Below are 12,425 nucleotides of genomic sequence, written 5' to 3'. Positions count from 1 at the left end.
CACTTCCTTCCGGAGAGCCCTGACATTATCGATGATCGCTTGCTTCGCCAGAAGATTCTGCAGATACTCCTCAATGTTTCTCGAGACACTGTGCCAACTGCCTTGCAGTTCCTGACCACTGATAATCCCACTGAATAACATCCTTCCCACTTCCACCTTCATCCCTAGTTGCTCATGTTATTACAAGATACCACTGGTACTCATCTGAACTCTGTTGTTTCGAGAATCCTTTGTGCCTTCTGCTTTGCAGCTTCTTTTCAAACTGCGGATAATTCACTTAATTGGGGTTCGTTCATCCCCAGTTGTTCATTTGCTTTCCAAAATACCTGAAAAAGCTATTTGATCTTTCAAAATTGCTCTGCAGCCTATTGCTCTTGATTCTCCTTGCCTGCTTACATTAGGATTAATTCCATATGTCTAGCAATATTCTTTAAAATTCTTTGATATTTTCATTCTGTCCTATGGATTCAGCGTGTGTGCGAATACTCGCAATCATCAAATAATCCTTGGAAATTTTCTTTCCGGCTCAGACATCGTTCCAGATATGAGTTGGTTCTTGCCCAATCCAGATTTGATCGGGTGCAACTCTAAGTCTATTCCACTTACTCATATTTTCATCAGAGCCTCTGCTTCTGATCCTTCGTCTTCAAATCATAATTCCTCTGTACCCATGCATTGAATCATTCAGACGTTTCTAAAAGCCGATGCCATTGCATCCCCTTGTCCATCTGATTGATTACCGATACTCACATCAACTCTGTCATGAATCGCCAGATCCATTGCTGGGTTGTTATCCGACAGTGTCCTTTACATCCAAAATCTTGTGAGTTTCTCCTGAAACAAAATACCTTCGGTAAGTTGTATCATCTGCTTTGACTTTGATACTTTGCTTTCAAACTCGTATTTTTTGCTTGGTTGATGGTTCTGTAGATTCGTAAAAGGACCCAATGGGTTGAACTTATGCCTTCCATAACCCGTGTGAACCTGAGAGTTCTCACGAGTCTTACTCTTCTGGTACATTGCCAGATAAATCTTCTGTGCTACAATTTCTTCGAAAACGAGGAGTGAATGAAAGGTTATGCATTGAAGAAGTGGTAGTCGACCTTGAACCTTTGTGTTCATGCCCATGGACCCGATGCAGAACTTATCATGGAAGCTGCTCATAAAAATAATTATTTCTTTGGTACAAGCTCATCTTGTATCTATGAATTGATCCTTTGCAATCGTGGTTCCGACCATATTGAAGGAAATATGCCCTAGAGGCAATAATAAAGTTATTATTTATTTCCTTATATCATGATAAATGTTTATTATTCATGCTAGAACTGTATTAACCGGAAACATAATACATGTGTGAATACATAGACAAACAGAGTGTCACTAGTATGCCTCTACTTGACTAGCTCGTTAATCGAAGATGGTTATGTTTCCTAACCATGAACAAAAGAGTTATTATTTGATTAATGGGATCACATCATTAGAAGAATGATGTGATTGACATGACCCATTCCATTAGCTTAGCACCCGATCGTTTAGTATATTGCTATTGCTTTCTTCATGACTTATACATGTTCCTATGACTATGAGATTATGCAACTCCCGTTTGCTGGAGGAACACTTTGTGTGCTACCAAACGTCACAACGTAACTGGGTGATTATAAAGGAGCTCTACAGGTGTCTCCAAAGGTACATGTTGGGTTGGCGTATTTCGAGATTAGGATTTGTCACTCCATTTGTCAGAGAGGTATCTCTGGGCCCTCTCGGTAATGCACATCACATAAGCCTTGCAAGCATTGCAACTAATGAGTTAGTTGCGAGATGATGTATTACGAAACGAGTAAAGAGACTTGCTGGTAACGAGATTGAACTAGGTATTGAGATACCGACGATCGAATCTCGGGCAAGTAACATACCGATGACAAAGGGAACAACGTATGTTGTTATGCGGTCTGACCGATAAAGATCTTCGTAGAATATGTGGGAGCCAATATGAGCATCCAGGTTCCGCTATTGGTTATTGACCGGAGACGTGTCTCGGTCATGTCTACATTGTTCTCGAACCTGTAGGGTCCGCACGCTTAAGGTTTCGATGACAGTTATATTATGAGTTTATGAGTTTTGATGTACCGAAGGAGTTTGGAGTCCCGTATGAGATTAGGGACATGACGAGGAGTCTCGAAATGGTCGAGACGTAAAGATCGATATATTGGACGACTATATTCGGACATCGAAAAGGTTCCGAGTGATTCAGGTATTTTCGGAGGTACCGGGGAGTTACGGGAATACGAGGAAGAAGCAATGGGCCTTAATGGGCCTTAGTGGAAAGGACCAGGAGGTGGCGCGCGCCCCTCCCAAGCCCAGTTCGAATTGGACAAGGGGTTTGGGGCGCGGCCCCTCTCTCCCTTCCTTCCCCTCTTCCCCCCTTTCCCCCTTCTCCTAGTTGGACTAGGAAAGGAGGAAACCTACTCCAACTAGGAGTAGGAATCCTACTCCCTGGCGCGCCCCTCCAAGGGCCGGCTGGCCTCCCCCTTGCTCCTTTATATACGGGGGCAGGGGGCACCCCAAAGAGACACAAGTTGATCCTCGTGATCGTTTTCTTAGCCGTGTGCGTTGCCCCCCTCCACCATACTCCTCGATAATATTGTAGCGGTGCTTAGGCGAAGCCCTACGACGGTAGAACATCAAGATCGTCACCACGCCGTCATGCTGACGGAACTCTTCCCCGACACTTTGCTGGATCGGAGTCCGGGGATCGTCATCGAGCTGAACGTGTGCTAGAACTTGGAGGTGCCGTAGTTTCGGTGCTTGATCGGTCGGGACGTGAAGACGTACGACTACATCAACCGCGTTGTCATAACGCTTCCGCTTCCGGTCTACGAGGGTACGTAGACAACACTCTCCCCTCTCGTTGCTATGCATCACCATGATCTTGCGTGTGCGTAGGAAATTTTTGAAATTACTACGTTCCCCAACACATATTTCCTCCTTGATTCCATTCACTGGATAAGTTAAAATACTTATCGTATGCTAATCATTTCCCCCGTCCAACCTCTACTCTGATTTACCTTCCGGCATTACACCTAGTACTTGTTACTGGGAAGTTTTATACCCCATCACATCATTCCTAGCCTGATCGGCTAATTTTATCGTGTCAACTTTTAACTATGCTACCTGGTCCTTATGCCCGGAGCAACTTCTGACGATGAGCTAAGCTTACGTCGATCTTCCTCATCTTATCCTTTCACCTCGAACAACAAGCTTGACTTCGAGCTTGTGTCGAATCCGTGGTTCTTATAGCCTTTCACTTCATCCTTCCTTTTCTGCTCGATGGCATCTTCATTGAGTCTCTCGACAAAATTTGTCGTGATCACCGTCAACACTTTGGCTTCTTCAGAGATGTCAATTGAATTCATGGCTAGAAATACCATCCTTGCGACTCGATGATTTGTGTCAGCATCGACAACATTCTTGTCCCCCCCCCCAACACAAACTTGATGATATTAATTTTGGGAGTACATCCTTTTTGACATGTCGATGGATTGCTACTGAACCCATCGGCCACCTCCTCATCTTTTCCCTGATAAAATAGCATGATATGTTCTAGAAATTCTGATGGATCCTTTATGTTCCCAAGGTCCGACCTTTACCTGATGACCATGTCAATGTTATACCAAAGCATGATTGTGGTACTCCGAACCTCTTTAAAACCATTTAGAGGTGCAATGCTAAATGTTTGTTGATCACTATCCAAACACTGTTGTATGGGTAACGTCATGAATTTCCTCTCCCCTTTACCTAAAAGGTAATCTACTACCTTTTCATCCTTTGCTTGTGCTTGGGAATAATATACTCCTGATATTTGTGTTTAAACACATTTTCCTTTCCATGGTTCTTCTTAAATTAATAATCATATTTTCATTTCCATTGTTTTGTTTAAACCTTTCTTGTGATATGTATGATCTAAGCAGTAATATCCTTCTTCTTAAATGAACATCTTGGTGTACAACTCTTACAGTAAAACCCTGTTACTATTGTTGTTGGTATTCTGGTAACCACCGATAGACGAGAACTTTGCCTAATGGTCCGCCTCGTTCCAACGAGCAGGAAAATGGTTCTCTTCGTCCCTCGCCCTTGGTACCAACGTTGATGCCAACATAACTGATAGGCTATCCTATGACATGCCTTGCTATCATATCCGTGCAAGATGTCACCACTTTTCCTACTCTGAACACACAAGGGGGCCCATAACCCACAGTTCCACGGGATCAAAACCTGACTCTTCTGTACAACCTTGATTCCGAAATATTCTTTGCACTTGGCTTCATATGTAAATAACGAGCTAACTTCCTCACCACGATTCATTCCGGTATCAGAGGCAAGATTATGCCTCATTGCTTTGAACCCCTTCTTCACCTGTTATAGGCATCAGTTTGATGCCTACCTGGTTGAAACTTGTTGAACCTCCTTATAGCACTCTCGATTTGTTTCTTGGCGCTTCTAAAATCTCCCTCCTTGAGATAATTACCGGATGCCAATCCTTTCAAACATCTGTCCTAATGTTTTTTTTTCTTTATACCCTATTCGTAAGTACGGTGGAGTTTCTGAAGAAAGGTTGACGACTGCATCATGATGCCATGATGTAGTAAATTGAAGATATCAACAAAAGGCATCAACTTCTTCTAGAAGAGCAAACAGGAGTGAGGAGATCCGTTAGAATTTCGTAACAAGAACTACCCCCTTACTCCACCTCTTAAATCTCGGGACGAGATTTCTTGTAGTGGAGGAGATTTGTAACACCCCTAGTGTCATGCTACAGTGACCTCCTGCATAATGATGCCATGTCATCATTTTTTTTTTGCTAATTCTCACTTTGTTCCAAACCAAAGTTAATTTCAAACTCAAATTCCAAGTCAAATATTTACTTCTTCTGTCATGCAAACAAAAATGTTTGTGATGTTGCAAATAATTCCCAAGTATTTTTCTTGGAGAAATCAACTCTGGTTGGATCACTAAGATGCACCTAGAAATATTATAAGTGGTCCAACAGCAAATAAATTGGCCTTTTCAAAATAAATAATTATTTATTTAACTCCTTTTGCCCCCAAAGTTTTTGTCCTAGCTCAAATTATTCTCTGGTAATCGTGTGAGAAATTCCATGTGCAATAAAAAATTGGTTTGAAAGCTTATTCAAATAGAAAACAGTAGCTCTCCTTTTTTTTTACAGAAAAATAAAACTGAAATTGCTCTATGCGCTTTTGGCCCGCTATGAAGAAGAAAGTAGAGGCCCAGCCCAACCTCCCAAGCATCTCCTTCCTTACGCTACAGTGGGGGCAGGGAGCGGTCGTGGCGGCCATCCCACGGTCATGGCCATGTGCCGGCCATCGCCGACCTCCCCGGTGCCCTACAAAACGCCGCCGCATGCCCCCTTGACCGAAACCTAATCCCCTCTTTCTTCCTCCATCCCTTTATCTCGATTTGAAGCACGCCCGAGCGCCGCCGTCCCCATGTCGTCGTCGATGTCGCGGCCACCGGCCTCCCCTCGTCGCGTCAAGAGGTCCAGGAGAACCGTCGCGGTCTACTTCGTCTACCCCGAGCACTGAATCGAGCAAGGACGACCCGTACACACCATCGCCGTCGTCTTCCCCGCCACGGCCACCGCCGTTCGTCGTCGGATTCGTCGCCTTCGGTCCACCTCCAGCCTCCCCGACTACGCCATCGAGCTCGCGGTGAGCTCCTCTGCCGGTTCCCCCTTTTCCCCCTTCTGTTCGTCACTGTTTGCCGTCGTCCCCGAGCTCGGCCGTCCTCGTTCATGGCCATGCTCAAGTTTCCCCGTACGTGCGTGCCCCAGCGCCGAGCGCGCCTTAGCCATCCGCCGCCACGCTCCTGTTGTTGCGCTGCTGCCCCTCCCGCTTGCCGCAGCCACTGCTCCCGCTAGTCTTTGTCGCCGCTGCTGTCGTGCGCTCGTCGTCTACGTGGTCGGAGCTCTGCTCCCGCGCGCCGTACCTCGGTCCTGGCCGCGCCCTGCCATGCGAACGCAGCCGTGTGCGGGAACCCCTACTCCTGGTCGCGCCTGCTGCTCTGACGCGCACCCGTTGTCGCCCGCTATCGTGCCTCCCTACTACTCCCGCAACTACGCTGTTGTTTCTGTTGCTACTGGCCGTGCCTGCTACTTGGCCATGGCCGTGCGTGTATGCATAGCGTGCACATGCCTGTGCTTCTAGCCGGTTTAGGTAATTAGGGACAGGATAGTTTTAGGGATCAATTAGTGGTTAGTTTAGTCTATGACAAGTGCCCCCCACCTCAACTTATCCATCTAAAAAGAAAATTGTTAAAAATGTCCCAATGACAGGTGAGTCCCTTGGTAAATTTGACTAGTCAAAGTCCACGATTGATTGCTGACTGGGCAGTCAACTGGGACCCGCTGTCAGCCTCTAATGCACTGCTGGGTTCACTGGATTGGGTGTATCTAATATTTTAGGTGTATTTTCGAATTAATATTAAATCTAGGTATTTTTTTGAAAATAATTAAAACTTTGAGAAATCATATAAAATAAACCGTAACTTCGATGAAAATGTTTTATACATGAAAGTTGCTCAGAACGACGAGACGAATCCGAATACGCGCCCCGTTTACCTGTCAGATGCCTCTAACTATCTGAACATGGAACTTTCCTCCTCCGGTGATCTGTCCGACACAGGTCCGGAACCGGGAAAACATTCCCGGTTGAATTCCCCCTTCACCTTTATCGTGTAGCCATACGTTAGGTCACACTCGGCACATCATATTGCCATGTTATGCCTTGTGATGCTTTGTTTGCTCTATATTTACTGTTTCTCCCCCCTCTTCTCTTCGGTAGACCCCGTGGTGGCTGCCGATGCCGCTGTGATCGACTACGTCACCGACGACCCCTCCTTGTCTGAGCAACCAGGCAAGCCCCCCCCCCCTTTGATCATCCCGATATCGCCCATTCCATTCTCTAATGCTTGTATTAGATTTTGCTATTATAATTGTTTGCTCCTATTTTGATGCATAGCCTGCTTTTGTATCTGTTGTTGTACCTTACCTACTTATTCTAAACTGCTTAGTATAGGTTGATTAGTGATCCATCAGTGACCCCCACACCTTGTACTTGTTGCCCCTACTTCATCATTGAAGACCCGATCAACGGGATTGAAGACCAGGCCCCGGCACCGCACATCACCCCCCCCCTAGTGTACGACTTTGCAGAGTTACCATCGAGTGCCGAGGGTGGAACCTCTTACATCACTCCTCATGAGATCTCTGTAGTGTAGCTATTCGGTCGTGGTCATCGAGGGTGATTTCTTCCTTAACCACTTCCGATACGGCTCTATCGTGCAACCCCTCAAGTGTGAACCTCGAGGGTGGATCCTCTTACATCCACCTTGATGATTACATCGAGTGGAATTCACCGGGGGTGATTCCTCGGGTTTTCCCCTTGGTGTTAGACACACAGTTACTATGGTTACTATGACTTTACACTGAACCATGTTACTAAAGACGGGTCGGCCCTGAGGGGTACCCGTGCGAGCTTAATAGCGAGTGATGTGGAGTCGGGTTGACCTGGAAGGTGCCCGCAAGATACTTACGAGGCGTGGCCGGGCATTCTTAGCCCTTGCCGCAAGTACTCGAGATGGGGCGACGGGGTCACATCTTTCATGAGTTTCTGCTTGTTACCGCGCGTTCCTAATCCGCTACAATTTGGATATTTGATCTGAGGAGCCTCTGGCCTGATAGCACTAACCATCACGTGGGCATTGTATGGGCGTTATGCGTCGTATGCATCAGCCAAAGCTTAATAGACGTCCGCGACTGAGCGGCGCGCGCCGGATTGGACTGGTAAGCTCCCGCCTCTTTAAGGAGGTAGCTAGGTCTGCTCACAGGCTGCCCACGCAACATGCAGGAGTTCCCAGGGCGATGGCCCATGACCCCTGGGGGCATAGGTTTAGTCCGGTCTGCTGACCTCTTTATTAAGCCTAGGTCGGGTTGCGGCATATCATTTGGCCGAGGGCGGGCATGACCCAGGAAAGTGTGTCCGGCCGGAGTTAATCGAGCGTGGTGGGTAAGTTGGTGCACCCCTGCAGGGAAGAAACATCTATCGACAGCCTGTCCTACCGTAATGGACACTTGGAGTTGTATCCCGATAGATATAGCTAGAACTGGATACTTGTGATGAGAAATGGATAGTATGGCTCTGGGATTGCTCTCTCGCAGGGAGTCGAGAAAGGATCTTTGGACGAGGTTGATAACACTACTACTACTTTATTTTATGCTACCCTACTCCCTCCTATTGCCGCAAGATGGTGGTTTCCAGAAGATGCTAGTCTTCGATAGGACTAACTTCTCCCCCTCTTATTCTGGCATTTCTGCAACCCAGTCCACATATACAGCCTTCCTTTGATAATGTTGCATATGTAGTGTAGATCCTTGAGTGCTGAGTACTTTAGATGAGTACTCACGGTTGCTTTGCTACCTATTTTCCCCCTATACCCGATTGTTGCGACCAGATGACGGATCCTAAGAGCCAGACGACACCACTGATGACTACTACTACTACCCCGAGGGTGTCTACTGCTACATGATGGTCGCTGATGACCTGGAGTAGTTAGGAGGCTCCCAGGCAGGAGGCCTTGCCTTTTCGATCGTTGTTGCTTTTGTGCTAGCCTTCTTAAGGCAATCTTGTCTAACTTATGTCTGTACTCAGATATTGTTGCTTCCGCTGACTCTTGTGTATTTGGGCTTATGTATTCGAGCCCTCGAGGCCCCTGGCTTGTAATATAAAGCTTGTATTATTTTAATTTGTGTCTAGAGTTGTGTTGTGATAGCTTCCCATGAGTCCTTGATCTTGATCGTACACATTTGCATGTATGATTAGTGTACGATTGAATCGAGGGCGTCACAACATGCTCAAGTGCAGATAAATTGGTTGAAAAATCAAATATGTGTCCTTGGGTGCATGCTTAGGTCCCATGCAAGAAATGGGAATGAATTTCAAACACTAGGGCACCGTTGATTGCCGGCAAAACATTGAGATGCCTGTTTTTAAATACTAGTAAATCCAAAAATCGTCTAAAATTCATGAAACTTGGCACGCTTTCATGGAGTGGCGTCAACATGCCGTGGTAAAATTTTTGTCCCGTTTGGGGCAGGTTTGGGTATATGCTTCTCACAAACCAGAGCTTCTCACAACAACCATGATGGTTTCGGTAGGGAACGTCGCACCTTTGGGGACGAAACGATATCCGTTGCCTCTTATTGCTTCCAAAAATTTTCTCATGTCAACATAGAATAATTGGAGTGTTGTGTTAATTTTTGTGATTTTTTGGGGTTCGTTTGGACATTTTTATGCATTAACTGAGTTTTACATGCATTTATGTGCATAATTCAAATTTGAACTACATGCACATGCTCCAGTGCATATAAATTGGTTGAAAAATCAAATATGTGTCCTTGGGTGCATTCTTAGGTCCCATGCAAGAAATGAGAATGAATTTCAAACACCAGGGCACCGTTGATTGCCGGCAAAACATTGAGATGCCTGGTTTTTAAATTCTAGTAAATCCAAAACTCGTCTGAAATTCATGAAACTTGGAATGCTATCATAGAATGGCACCCGACATGATGTGGTATTTTTCATGCCCATTTTGAGAGAAGGCGCACTCAAATACTGACAGCCCACAAAGGCATTTTGAAAAAATAGCTGCCACTTTAATATCTCAAACGTTTTATAATACAAACCGTGCGCGTTTAGTTAACCATTCACGTGACGCCATGTGTCTTGGTTTTAATGGTTGTAGGAGGTTCCGTGTGGACAACTCTTGACCTTGACTGAACGGGAGGCGTGCGAGCGCAGTCCGGTGCGCAGGCTGACCGAGAGGAGTGCAAGCTGTCCTCGAATGTGCAGGCTCACCGGGAAGCGTGCGAGCTGTACACTGCGCAGGCTCACTGGGATGCGAGCCCTTTGACTTCCATGGCCGGCCGCCTTCCTCTGTGTGCATGCGCCCCCCTCAGCGGCTTGGGACGCCGTCGTCGAGCGCTACCTCGCGTCACCGCCAGCTGCCATCCTCCCCCCCCCCCCCCCCCCCCCCCCCGCCCCCGCCCGTCGACCCCGAGACGACATGATGCAAAGTGAGAGCAGGATTTGTGCATTTCTTCAACACAAATGGTTCTTTTGGATGACCCGTGTGCAACCACTTACAAACAATTTGGTGCAATTTGCATCTGTCATATTGGGTATGTTACCATTTGTCAAACTGGAAAGATTGACATTTGTTGATCTAGTAACATTGCCATTTGTCAACCTTGTAACACTGCGATTTGTCAAAATATGAAGCTAAAAATCACTAGCAGTATCTAATTTTTGCAACTAAAATTTAGTAATTAAGCATAGGTTTCATTCATGGATTAATTATTCGTTCTTAATTTATACAAACAGTTCAACTCGATGGCTGAACTGACCAAACTTTTCCCCAATTGTTGCCAAGCACGTACTGAAATAGCTAGTTCAACTATATATACTAGCTAATTTTAAGTACGTTGTATAATTCCACCACATCTATAGTCAGATGAACCAAACAAAGAAGCCCCTAAATACTACTACTACTACTGCGAGGGGCTTTGTACTACTTCCGGCTGCCTTTCCTCTGCCGAGTGCGCTAAGTAAGAGGCGGAGGAGGAGGAGCCTACCGACGAGCTGGGCAACCGCAATATGGTGCCTGCCGCTATTGCAGCTTCAGCGACGCTCACCTCGAACACCCTCTACCGCTCCAGACGACCCCCCTCGAAGCGTTGGTTCTCCTCGTAGATCTCCTGATTCCTCGCCTCTGAGGCAGCGTGTGCCGTGGCCACAGCGGCGGTAAGGCTCTTTGCATGCTCGACGAGGTGCTCCTCGTCCTCCCGCAAGAACTCGGTGTAGTGCGCAAGGTCGCTGACGCACGTGCGGGCATCCACATCCGCCTCCCGCCTTCGGTGGCGGTGGTGGAGCGGGTAATGACCCAGGCGGTCGACGGTGGGCTGGCGGCCACGGCGGCCGACGATGGGATGGCGGCCACGACCACCACCTCCCGCCTTCGGGCCACGGTGGCGGAGCGGGTGATGGACACGGTGGCTGGCAGTGGGGTGGAGGCCACGACGGCCACCTCCCGCCTTCGGGCCGCGGTGGCGGAGCGGGCGATGGCCCTAGCTTTCGACGGAGGGCCGCAACGGCGGCCGGCAACAGCCACCGACGGGCACCGACGGCGGAGCGTGTGGTGGGTGTTCCGCGCTCACCCAACAGGGACGCCAAGCGCATTACACTACGCCGGGGACTGCGCCGCCGCCACGGTGTAGCCTCCCAGCTGGAGCTGTCCTTTGATGATGCAAAGTGGCTGAGCGACGACGACAGACCGGTGCCATTGGCGATTGTGGGAGAAACAAACGAGATAAGCTACAGGAAGGGAGCGAAAATTGCGACGCAGGACTCTACGACCGTCAGGGTTTTTGTAGCAGGCCGGTAGGCATTGGGATTTTGGGGTATTTCACCGAGGCGGACGGGAAGCTTGCGCGGGAACGGGCTCATCGACGATTCATTGGCGCCACCGTTTGGCCAAAAGAATGCCTCGGCGCGTTGCGCAAGCTTGCGCTATAAGCCGTCTGCGGCAACGGGGTGACAAGTCGTGCGAGAGGAGGACGAAAGGCCACGCACACATACGGTTAATAAAAAACGTTTGCGATTTAATTACGTACTATACCCCCGTCCTGGTTTATAAGTATGATTTAACTAATAAAATAGGAATGCATGTCGCCAGAGATTATATAGTTGGATTCGTATTTGAACATAGTTTCCAATTATATAATTTTTATAACATGCATTAACATTTTGTTGGTTAAATTTGAGGGCAAAGTATGGCACAAAATATAAAGGGGACTATAGACTAGACGGAGGTGGTAGCACACGGCCGCTCTCTATGCAGCGACGCAACTGTCGACCGACTTGTAGGCGACCATTTCCTGCTTGTTCAACTGCTCTATGCATGTGGTTGCTTCCAGTTTAGGCGGCCGCGGCGCGCTCTGCACTCGCGTCCCTCCGGGTGCTCTATCCTCGTCCCTCCATGCGCGCTGCCAATGTTTGGGGCCGGCGCACGATCACACACATTCATGTGCATGCGGTTGCGCCGGGAGCGGCGCGACGATGCAGTTACCCGCTGCAAAAACTGCCATGCGGATGCGCCAAGAATCCACGCCACCCGGCCCCCTTTTATTCTTGCGGCCATTTACCTTCATATATCGTCTCACACAACACAATAAGCACACCCACGAGGACATATACAGAGAGGACATCCAGCAGTTCCAAGGGCGCTCCCCGTGGCTCCAATGGCGCTCCCAGCGGCCGACGACGACAATGTCAGGCAGTTCACCATCCAACACA

Source organism: Triticum urartu, chromosome 5 (genome assembly GCF_003073215.2).
Source record: "Triticum urartu cultivar G1812 chromosome 5, Tu2.1, whole genome shotgun sequence".
Taxonomy (NCBI): Eukaryota; Viridiplantae; Streptophyta; class Magnoliopsida; order Poales; family Poaceae; genus Triticum; species Triticum urartu.
The sequence above is the reverse complement of the archived record's forward strand: the minus strand, read 5'-3'. Positions refer to the sequence as shown.